Source organism: Phyllopteryx taeniolatus, chromosome 20, assembly GCF_024500385.1.
Source record: "Phyllopteryx taeniolatus isolate TA_2022b chromosome 20, UOR_Ptae_1.2, whole genome shotgun sequence".
NCBI lineage: Eukaryota > Metazoa > Chordata > Actinopteri > Syngnathiformes > Syngnathidae > Phyllopteryx > Phyllopteryx taeniolatus.
This window is the reverse complement of record NC_084521.1, coordinates 8,816,241-8,826,650: the sequence shown is the minus strand read 5'-3', so window position 1 is coordinate 8,826,650 and position 10,410 is coordinate 8,816,241. Positions and strand designations below refer to the sequence as shown.

At 39.3% G+C, this 10,410-nt stretch overlaps 1 protein-coding gene across 9 annotated transcripts in view; it reads left to right on the top strand.

Moving 5' to 3' along the window:
• The first annotated feature begins 1,113 nt into the window (after nucleotides 1–1,113).
• Nucleotides 1,114–10,410, top strand: part of LOC133469904 (microtubule-associated protein 4) — a 73,195-nt gene continuing 63,898 nt past the window's right edge. For 3 of the 9 annotated variants that reach the window (XM_061757510.1, XM_061757506.1, XM_061757503.1), the window contains exon 1: nucleotides 1,126–1,399. The gene's annotated coding sequence lies outside the window, so the exon portion shown is untranslated. Of the gene's footprint in view, nucleotides 1,400–10,410 lie in introns of all 9 variants that reach the window. The other 6 variants (XM_061757505.1, XM_061757507.1, XM_061757512.1 and 3 more) reach the window with 5 other exon arrangements.

The window sequence follows — 10,410 nt, the reverse complement described above, 5'->3', positions numbered from 1 at the left end:
CCATTATGTCTGGAATATTTTTTTTTTTTTGACTTAATATAAAACCTGAACGAAACAAATGGAAAAGAACCGTATATCACAATCTACTATTTTACTGCCTATTGGGAGCTGATTATAAGAGCGGAAAAGGGAAAATAAAAGTGTCAAGTCTTCTCTTCCTCACTTGTATTTGTCCATTGTTTATTTTCTGAAACTAAACATGCTGCAAATATTTACTGTTTGTATGCATCATAGGCTACTAATAGCGCACATGTACAGTTTTGTCTTTTTCGTTTGATTTGTACTTTGCCCGAAAAAAAGCAACAAATGCTTTTTAAAGACTAACTGCAAATGTATTTACTAAAAAGTTAAATACAACTGAACTGTGCAGGCAGTGATTATTTTACGTACCACCAGAGGGAGCCAGGATACCACTAGTCACTACCACACATTGAGAATCAATGCTATAGTTATTTCATATCGGTTGTAATCAATACTTCACACATTCAAACACTAATGGTACAGGAAAAGACTCAACCTGTCATTTATTTATTTATTTATTTATTTATGTATTTATTTCAGTCGCTACCTTGGTCAAATGACATGTTTGTTCACTAATAGTTACGAGCTTGCTAGGTGATAGTAGTGGTATTAAGAGGTGAGTTAAGTCTGGTAAGTCCCCTCTGAAGGCCCAAGGTATCAAATGCATTGCCTGCAGCTGCCTGAAACACAAATAGTGCTTCCTCATGCAACGATGACATCATGAACTGATTACCAAATAGGAGTTAATGAGGTCACACGTCAAGGTACCCTTTGCCAACAACTAGTCCTTGCCATTTTGGTCACAAGGTGTCACTATAATTCAACTTGTCATATGAGACGCGGGAGACTCCTCTGCGGTTTATCCCCTTCCACTCAGTTTATTTTTTTTATACCGAAGAGGAAACAGCCGAATACGTTCAAAATTGGATTGTTTAATACGCCTTCCCTCTTTTGTCGCAGTGACATTGCAGCGAACCAAACGGACGTCTAAGGGCGTCTTCCAGCCCAGCCTTGCCCTGTTGCCCGTATCCTCCGCTGCTATCCCGGCGATAGGTCCGGCCCTACCGTAAAAGGAGTCGAACTTTTCCATTGAAAGCACCATGTGTCCGTCAAAAGTCCATTTGTTGACGACGACGAATCTGCTCAACATTTGGAAACTATGATTGGCCGAGCGTCTTGCCATGCGCGGAAAACGATTAATGTGAATGGCCGGAAGACGAGTCAGTCAAATTTCAAGGCTGAGATTGGCTCCGAGTCTCCACATGGGCGAGCAAGTTCGGCTGCGGCCGGGGCAGTGCTCTCTCCAGTGGGCGGACCGTAGCGGTGACAGCGACGCTCAGAGTCTCCCAACAAACTGCCAAAAAGCAGACAACAAACGGTGAGTCATGCTGAAATATGAGTATTATGTTGTGTCTACGATTCGCGGAAGTGTGCGGGCTTAGCAGTATGTGCAAAGTTTGTCGGTGGGTAGCTGGAGTCAGTGGCAGTGACACGACGGTGATTTTGGATGAGGGTAATGGTGCCTTCAGGTGCTCGTCGGAAACCCGTACTTTCTGTTTGAGTGCGCAGTTGGAATGTCCGCGCCCTTTCTGTTCGCTAGTAGCTGCACACTCTTATATTTTGGTCCGTCGACGCAAACTCGACACTTCACATGCGTTGCATATCTGGCAAGTGCATCCAGTAAATCCGATGTTGAGGAGCTCAAGTGGCAGCGAGGTTCCAAGCAAGTTACGCAAGCGAGTTTGAGTGTCACGCTGTCTCTGGTGGATCATTCATTTGCAGTCTGGAGAAGACTTGGGTATATGTTTATAACTAAATCCTAAAGAGCATTCACACGTAGTAATGCATTAAAAAAAAAAAAAAATTGCTAATATTGTTATTGCAATTTTCGCCGTTCTACTTGTCGTTCTCCACATTTCTCCAACGATTCAAAACATTCCCAGTTCCAACTTCAATTTACAGTAGATTCATTCATCTCTATGACATTATACACAATAATAATGATGTATAAATCCCTGTTGTGTTCCATGTTTTAAATGATTTTTTGTAATGTCTTCCATGAACCTCTTGTGTCTTTGATTAAACATCTTTGGAACTATTGATAATACAATTCCCAAATTCGGAGAGATTTTGCACATTTACCTCCTCCTCCCACATTTGACTGATTCAACCAAACCATTGCAACCTCCAAAAAATTCAGCTCCTTCAAGGAAAACCTCAATTTTCTTTCCAATTTTTCATATGAAAATTCTCAAATTGAGATATTTTACACATTTAAACCACGATTCAAGCCATAACAACCTCAAACTGTTCAGCCTATTCAGGACATTTTGGGAAATTTTCCCATTTCCCAAATCGTCAGATTAAATAAACATAAATAAATACTCCTTCCACATTTCTTGACCGATTCACAGCATTCCAACGCCCACATCTCTTATTAGACATTTTAATAATTCAATTAATTCTACAGTATTTCAGTTCAACATCACCTTTTTAGCATTCACACTCAATTTCTACATAAATTGCATTCTCAAATTATATGTCTTTGAGCCACCACATCCGGTATATTGTTTTTCTAAAATCAAATCTGAGGAGCCGCTAACATCATGGTCATAGAACTTTCACTACACAACGAATTGATTTATTTGGATAATTTATTGTAGGGTAATAACTCGTAGGATCAACTCTTCATTAGACCTTTTTCATGATTCGACCTTAGTAAGGAGAAGCGGCACAGCAAATGGATGGATGATGAGGTGTTTGGTTCAATATGAGGAAAGAAACCTGAGAGGATTGTCACTCTCCTTTGCACCCTGCCTCAAGACACCCAGATTATTCTCCAATCCTCCACTGTCAGTGTCAGATTACTGAGTTGAGAATCAGAGGTGGGACTGATCTAAAATCCAGAACATCTGATGAACCTGATCCAATCAGCATAAAATGGTGCACTCTTTCATACTTTGTCCTCAGATCTCAATATGATGAGGTATTGTGCCCAAGGTTCTGAAAAATAACAGATCCTTTCGATTTACCCACTCAAATTAACATTATACAGTGTTACATATAGTATATAGATATTAACATTGTACACCTAAAATGGAATTTTTCTTCTTTTTTTTGATTTGGTGACCATGTTAGCTCTGTTACAGCTTGTGGCTTGAAGTGTTCTTTATTTCTTTTTTTCATTCTTATTTTTTTAAATCCAGTGTCTTTTACTCTTATCATTTATACTCTGACACATTTTGCACCCTTTGGACACCTTATTTGGCAAAAATGTAGAAGCACAAAACATGCCCGTTCAGCCATCATTTATCATTCACCTGTTTTTTTTTTTCTTTTCCATGAATCGCTGAAACAACTTTAGACTTAGACTTAAACCTTAGCATAGCTTTAGGATTTTAAACTCTTAAATTCCGGTTTTATTGTTTGAATCATTGATTTATTTATTTTTAAATACAAAAAGTGGTCTATTTTCCATATAATAAATAGTAGGATGTTAGGGCTTTGATACTGATTTGATTTTATATGGTCTCTTTGTATCACATAATTTCGCAAGTGGGTCTGGAATTATACCCTGCGATAAACGGGGGTTAACTGGACTCTAAAACAACTGCTAGTGTGTTTATGCACCGTACAGCTTTAACAGCCAAAGATAAACATGTAGCTTGGCTGAGGTGTCATTTCATTAGTGAGCAGAGAAGTGCACTCTCACTCAAGTGACTTACTGTACATCCAGAAAAGAAATATCCTTCTGAGAAACAAACACAGGGAGCGAGCTAAATTATACATCAAGGAAAGAAGCACAAAAGATTAACTGCAATCACTGCAAAGGTGGCCTGGACAACCTTGACGAGGTATGTGATTGTATGAATTTCATTACTTTATGAATGGATTCTTGACTTTTTATTCTCACTTTGTTAAAGATAAATACTACAAGTAGTTGTTATGACTGCTTCTTTTTCATAAGACCTTATGAAATATGTAACATACTTGTGAATTGAGGGAGGAAGGACATTTATTTATTTCAATTTTTCTCTTATTTGTCATTTATAGGTGATCAGCACCTTCAGCTGTAGAAGGCGGACCCATCGGTAGCATCGATATCTCCGCCTTCAATGCTTTTGCGCTGTTCACTGCTATCGATCCCTCCTGTTACTGTAACCAGCAAAAAACATACAGACAGATTGTTTTTCCGGGAGCTGGGGAAATCCAAGGTGATCATGTGGAGAAGGTGAAACTTAGCACAACACCCCCTCTCAAATCCATTTATCTGTCCATACAGTACACTGTATGTACATTGTTCATGTTTAATATATTCTGTCCTGTACTCATTTGTCCCAGTTTGCACAATAAATGTTCATATTGATGAATTACATGTTGATTAAAAAATTCATTTGTCACACAAATCACACTTGGGGCCCCCAGGTAGTCACACGGCTGCGTAATATAACGGGCAAAAACATTTCATGAGTCAGCCTTCAATGGCAAAATGCTTGAATCTTGAATATGCTGCAGCTCCTTGCCAACATCAGATACTTCTCTGTAGTTGTTTTGGAATGCTAAATGGTCAGATCAGTACACAAAGAAGACAATCTTTAGATGTCATCTATATCTAATCAGAAAATAGAAAGGGACACATGTAGGTAATTAAAACTCCCTTGTAAGGTTGGAGGTTTTTAGGACACATAACCAAGTCATCTCCCAAATCTTGGAATGGGAATCTGTGCTGGTCTCAACTCTAGCAGGATTTAAAGTCACTGGCTCGCCTTCTCCTAGTCTCGGTCTGTGAGCAAGGAAACAGAAAATGAATCCATCATCACTTTGCTTGTGGTTGTTGCCAATCAAGGCCTCTCTTGCTTGTGGATAAATCTGAGGACAAGGATTATATTATCCTCATGGACTGTAAAATCGCCTCCAGGGTTGCTGATTATGCTTTTTGTCTTAAAAATCAAAGTTTGTAGATGATTCATTAATTTGATTGATTTGACTGCGATTGGCTGGTGACCAGTTCAGGGTGTACCGCGCCTCTCGCCGAAGATAGCTGGGATAGGCTCCAGCACACCCGCGACCCGCGTGAGGAGAAGTGGAATGGAAGATGAATGAATGAATGATTGATTTGATTTAGTGACTTAGGATTTCCAGTCAGTTTATTTAATTTTGATTGGGTTACTAATGGTTATCCCTGGCTTTAGTATGTGTTATTCATATTTTATGTTTAATTTGTGTGTTTATATCAAACCGTGGTAATGGCATTGTTGCTGCCTGTTATTTAACTAACAATTGACCTGTGAACATCCATCCATCCATCCATTTTCTGAGCCGCTTCTCCTCACTAGGGTCGCGGGCGTGCTGGAGCCTATCCCAGCTGTCATCGGGCAGGAGGCGGGGTACACCCTGAACTGGTTGCCAGCCAATCGCAGGGCACATAGGAACAAACAACCATTCGCACTCACAGTCATGCCTACGGGCAATTTAGAGTCTCCAATTCATGCATGTTTTTGGGATGTGGGAGGAAACCGGAGTGCCCGGAGAAAACCCACGCAGGCACGGGGAGAACATGCAAACTCCACACAGGCGGGGCCGGGGATTGAACCCAGGTCCTCAGAACTGTGAGGCTGACGCTCTAACCAGTCGGCCACCTGTGAACATATTTCTAATTAACTTTTGTTGTTGTTATGTGAAAAATGGTGGGGAATTTGAATATCAAAGTAGAAAATTTGGCATACATGCAGTGCTTTGAGATTTATTAGACTACCTGTCATAAAACCAAGAACAGACCATGTTTTGTATTTTTTATATTTATATTTTTGCTGCAATTAAAATGTTTACTCTAATTTCTTTTTTCAAAAAATTGTAATTACTTTATCTGCTTATTTAGTTTTTTTATTTTATTTTTTAATACGTACGACCCCATTCATTCCTTGTTTCCCCACCATTCTAATAAAATATGTTATCGTTCAATGAAATAGGCTTTTGGGTTTTACAGAGCATTATCTCAAAGGCAACCCAAAACACAGATGTGTCTGACTATGTCGCAGTGTATGTGTGTGTTTATTTTTGTGAACACCCCAGCATGTGTGTTGTGGATGAATGTTTGAACCCTGAGATTGCGTGTCAACTGCAGATTGACTGAATGAAATGATGGAGGGATAGATGGCATAGAGGAGTGGGATGGTGCAGGGTGAACCGCTCCCTGTAATCCCCTGTCACAACAGCAGCAGCTGGAACAGCGTGTCAGCAACCGGGCTTGGCCGCTGTTATTCGCCCTGCTGGGACTTGGATGTAGAGGTGGGGTCACTTGGCACTCAGGGGCATGGAAGGGTTGATGGTGGGACTCACTTAAGCGATGCTATTGAGCATTGTCTTTACACATTTCGAGTGGTAATTCAGTGCTTGACGGAATTAAAAAATAAATAAATAGGTTTAAATTGACTCAAGACAGAGAAACCTCTATGTTCTACTCTGTGCTGTTTAGTACAGGTAAAGATCAATTGAAAATTGAGAAATTACTAATTACAACTGTATTGTATTTCTATACCAAAAGGAAAGTGACATTCAACAGTCATGATTTCATGTATTGATTGAATCATCCTAACTATGCTGATAACAGATTGTGGGATTCACATTTAAACCCGCATCATTAAAATGAGAAGGGCTGAGGAAATTTACAAATGCATGCAGCCAAAATTTGAATCTTATGTTGACCCTTCTGTGAAGTGACCTTAGGCAACACATTGAGTGCATTATTCTTTTACCAGATAAAATACAAATACTCTGTCAATTTGTTTTTAATGGATTTTTATTTGTTTTTATTTTAATTATTTTTTAATATACTTAAGGTAAACTTATTTCAGAGCTAAGAGAGCCCATACTTCATGCTGATGGCTATATGGAAGATGGACATCACTAAACAGTTTGAGTATGAAAATACTCTGACGAACTAAATAAGCACCTAGGTATTTTCATGTTTCCGCTTCACGTTTGTTTTGGAATGAGTCTGACCTCTGTGTGTTTGTGCTGCTATGCATTCCAGTGCAATGTGTTAAGCCCAGCCCAGAAACAATAGGGCATAGTTCCCAAAGAGATACTGTGTGCGTAAATGTGTTGAGCTGAAACCATTGTGCTCATACAGGGAATTCATTCACCACTTTGTCCCTTTCGAAGGAGAGAGAGAGGAGACAATCATGAGGGGTTGAGAGGACAAGTCTACCTGTCAGTATGCTCCCACATGGGCTTTAGTAGTATTACATTCTGAATAATACACATTTGCTTGGAATTCTGTGTAATTCACATATAAAACAAGATAATATTTCTCTCACGGAACCAAGCACAAGTTTTGCTCTTTTACTCTATTAAGGCCCACTGCAGGCACAAACTAGACTGTTGATGTATAATATGTAATACTATTAATTATGTATGCCTAATGTGCAGTACACATCATTTACAATAGTCATGCTATTAAATTATGTATGTTAGTGGCATATTTTTATATTTATTTTTTAAGTTTGGAAAAAACTAACTTTTTGCACCTCTTTTTATAGGGTTCACGTTAAATAATTATGATCATAATTTTTTTTATGCCGCCTTTATTTCCTTATGGTTGGAATAACGATTGAAGTCATTATTTATCTGTATTTACATGAGTAAACGATGTAATAACTGAGTGTACTCCTGCACATCATTCAACTATGTTGGTCCATGGCAAATCAGCCAAATTTATTGGATTTGCATCTGGAAGAGAATAATGATGGGTTGGTGAAAATTAATATCATATTGTGTGTGTGTGTGTGTGCGTGCGTGCGTGCGTTCAATCTTTTCTGACCTGTTTATTTCCAACTAATGGTTCATAAAAGATTGCAACATGAAATGTATTTACAACATTCATTCATCTTCCATTCCGCTTATCCTCACTAGGGTTGCGGGCGTGCCGGAGCCTATCCCAGCTATCTTCGGGCGGGAGGCGGGGTACACCCTGAACCGGTCGCCAGCCAATTGCAGGGCACATAGAGACATACAACTATTCACACCTACAGGCAATTTAGAGTCTTCAATCAACCTACCACGCATGTTTTTGGGATGTCGGAGGAAACCGGAGTACCCGGAGAAAACCCACCCAGGCATGGGGAGAACATGCAAACTCCACACCGGCGGGGCTGGGATTTGAACCCCTGGTCCCCAGAACTGTGAGGCAGATGTGCTAACCAGTTGTCCACCATGCTGGTCACTTTTAATCAGTTTATCATTTAAAATTTTTACTATACAGCGATGCATTTATTTTTATGCATACTATACAAGACCATTAAGGATGTTACAAGTGTGCACAACATTAGCTAAAACATTGTATCTGCACTTCAAGAATTCTGAATGTAGTATGGGAAAGTAAGAGACAATGAACTAAACTCCATAAATGTTATTATGAAGAAAAAATACAGTATATCAAGGATTTTTTTTTCGATAATACAGAGAAATACAAAGACTAGACAGCTTATTGTGCAATAACCAGGTTTAGCAATGCCTGAGCAAGGACAGTAGAAATGTAGGAATTGCAGACTCACACTTACTTGATACTGTATGTGTTATGAGACTAATTACACCACAAGTCTGTCTTCCCTCCTTGCAGCACTGCGCCACTCCCAGCATTGGATAACAAGCCAGAGGCCTGTGGGCGCTGTCTTTGTCTCCTCCTTTCACCCTTTTTCTTAGTCACTGTTGGAAGTTTCATCACTTGTTGCAGAGCCTGATGGCTGACATGCCAGCTCCTTTATTCTCAAACACCTATGTTGTATGAGTGGCTCCCGTTGTAGGTTTTGAGGTTCATGATTGTCTGCTGCGTTGCGCATGTGAAATGAGAGATGCGTGTGTTGTTACCGAGAACGAGGGTGCGTGCTTTTTGTGTTTGTGTATGTGTGTTTAGGCGTGTCAGATTTCGGGACACTGTTATTTAGTACTATTTAAAAGTAGGAAACATTTGCATAAAAGTGTGGAATTATTATTGCAATGTCAGAATATTTACACGACAGGATATGCATGGAGTCAATGGTACATTATAGTGAGTCATTCAGTGATGTATATTGCTGAATACACACACTGAGTTTATGATCTCACCAGAATTTGAATATGAATAAACATGCATCACAATTTACATTACCTTCTAAATGGAAATTGTGAAAGCCTCTTATAGTGCTTATTTCTTGCGCTTCTTGAGTTAATGGAGGCATTGGCATGTTTTTCATACATTGCAGGTTTTTCTGCATTTTTTTGAAATTCTATGACTACAAGCTGAAGCTTTGCTCAAGCTAGAAGAGATTTTACCATGGAGAGTAAGCATGATTTAAATAAGAATCAAGCAGTTCCATTGTACCAGCAACCTGGCACGCCTGGTTTGTTTCCAGTAAGATGCTAAGTGACTTTATTTTATTTATTTATTTTTTTAATGATCTATAGTTCAGATCTGATAAAACTGCTCGAAACTAAGTACATCGACATCTCTCAGGATGCTGATTAGTGCGAACATCTTTTTAACTGGACACCAACCACAAGTGACATCAGTTTAAAAGTTGACAAGATGGATTTGATTATGTACACACTCTGGTATGTATTTGCAAACTGCCATCCAATTGGCAAGCTTAATGGATGCTGATCTGTATGTACTTTTAAATTTAACATTGTAAAATACATCATGTATGATCAGAAATCTAGAGATAGATACACTGATAGATGCCGTGAACAATCCTACAACAGTCGTCACTTCATTCAAAGAATTTCTGAGATTCCTACCTTACATACACTTTGTGTGCATATGTGTGTGCGCATGCATGGATGTGTGCTGACAAAGCTGTGATTGTGAGCCACGCTGACTGGCTGACATGGAATGTTAGTGAAAGCATCTTACTCAGATTAGTGTGATGGCAGCTGGACACATGGACACTTTCGATGTAATTGTGTGCACTCTCAAAGGTAAATAGTTCACAAAATGGACCAGATTTAACATTTTATAACCTAACAAACGTGTAACTAATTTTACCTTGGCTTTGCAAATCATTACCATTTACAGCTGGGAGGGATTTTCGTAAGTAAGTAGGTCTTAATGGGATGACAGTTGGAGGTTCCCCGTTTGGCCTTCGTGGAGTTGTGATTTGCATGGTGTGAGCAGGTATCACATGACAGTCTCCTATTTCTTCCCTGCCCCCATCTACTTTCATGATCTAAGTGAACAAGGTTAATTTTGCATGTGCAACTGGGGGTACATTTCTCGGGTTTTAGATCTGATTGTTGACTAGCACCACAGAAGCAATGTTACAGTTGACAGTTTAATGCTTTGCTAATACATAATACTATCATGCTTTGTTACTGGTTGCACCTACACTCCCCTCCAGTACCTTTGCTCAC